We start from the raw sequence: 1,872 nt of genomic DNA, 5'->3' as shown, positions 1-1,872 counted from the left end.
ATATATATGAACTTCCTGAATCCCTATGAACAACCATTTGAGAGAGAATGTGACCTTTTCCCTATTTTATAGATGAGGAAACTGAGGCACAGAGAGGTTTATTAACTTGCTCAAGGACACACAGCTAGTAAATGTAAAATGGAAATAAACCCCAGCATTCTGGCTTCAGTCTGTGCTATCCCAGAGTGCACTTCTTTCTATGATCATCTTGGTAACAATGCTCCTTATTACATGTTAAATCTTTTGATATCACATAGCTGCTTTTATATTTGAATATTTAACTCCTGGTTCATTACAGATTGAATTTCCTGAATCTAAGTCTTGGTAAAGAAATACCATTACTTTCAAAAAAAGTAAGTCTCAAGCAGAGTGATGGTATAGGAAAGTGGGTATTGTGATTTCATAAAACACTGTTCTGTCCATAGTACAACCATTTCCTGATTCTTGATCATTTAGCCCAAATTTGCCATCCAGTTCCAATAGAATTGTAGGGACCTGGTCAGCAGCTAAATTGGAGGCTTGTGGGACGAATGAAAAAGCTTGGCCTGGGCATTGCCTGTGGCTCAAAGAAGTAGAGTGCCGGCCCCATGTGCTGGAGGTGGCGGGTTCAAACCCAGCCCCAGCCAAAAACTACAAAAAAAAAAGCTTGGCTTGGCCTTTGGGTCATTCAACAGTTACTGCCTCCAGACTGAACTTTGGCAGTAGAGACAGAAAAGGCCTGAAGGGGGATTCAGGAGAACGTAACAAGACTTGGGGAGTGTGGAGAAGAAGAGAGCAGGAGGCAGGGGTGAGTCTGTCTCGTGAGTAGGGGCACTTTGGCAGGAAGGCTGCTCAGCAAAGTTTTATGGCAAAAAGACTTTCCAGAGGTCTTCCAAGTCAGAGCTAGTGTTGGTGTTGTTTCTATCGCCTGGAACTGAGCTCAGAGGGCACAGCAGTCTTGTGGGGAGAGAGAAAAAGTGCCAGCTGAGCAAATGTCAGCCCCATGTGAGTGAGAAGACCTACCTCACCTTGTCCAGCTGCCTGAGACCCCAAGGAGAAAAGGGCTGGCCATTGAGGCATTGTTAATGCCCAGACCTGCCATGAACTTACTGGAAGATGACATCCCCCCAAACAGACCTCTGATTTCTTGCTTAGCAGCATATGTCACAGGTGCCCTGGACAGTGCAACACCTTCTTTTCTATTTCTTGAGGTATAACATACACAAAGTACATACAGCCCCCCAGTCTTAAGGCATTGCCCGATGAATTTTTATTCATGCAATCACCAACCAGATTAAGATACAATCCTTTTCCTGCACCCTAGAAAAATCAATCCCTCTTGCTCCTTTCCCATCCCTACTCCCCACCTGACCCAGGTAACTACCATTTTGATTTCTATCACCATACATCAGCTTTGCCTGCCCTTAAACTTCATCTGAATGGGCTCGTACAGCATGTACTGCTTTTGTGTATGGCTTCTTTTGCTTCGTATACTATAGGTGAGATTAATTGGTATGGTTACATGTATCAGTAGTTTGTTCTTTTACATAAAAAACAACAACATTCCATTGGATGAACATGACACAATTTGTTTATCCATTTTCCTGTCGATGGACATTGAGCTATTTCCAGTTTGAGCTATGAATAAATCTGCTATGAACATCCTTGCCTAAGTCTTTTTGTAGACATTGGCACTCATTTCTCTTTGGTAAATTCCTAGGAGTAGAAATTCTAGGTCATAGCACAGGTGTTGCTTAGATGTAGTAGATCCTGCCAGTTTCCCAAAGTGGTTGTACCAATTTCCTCTGGCGTTGGCAGTGTGCAAGAATTTTCAGTTGCTCCACATCCTCACCAACACTTAGCTCTTTTTTTTTTTTTTTTTTTTTTTTTTTT

Source organism: Otolemur garnettii, unplaced genomic scaffold, assembly GCF_000181295.1.
Source record: "Otolemur garnettii isolate 467f Iridium unplaced genomic scaffold, OtoGar3 scaffold00023, whole genome shotgun sequence".
Lineage (NCBI taxonomy): Eukaryota > Metazoa > Chordata > Mammalia > Primates > Galagidae > Otolemur > Otolemur garnettii.
The sequence above is the reverse complement of the archived record's forward strand: the minus strand, read 5'-3'. Positions refer to the sequence as shown.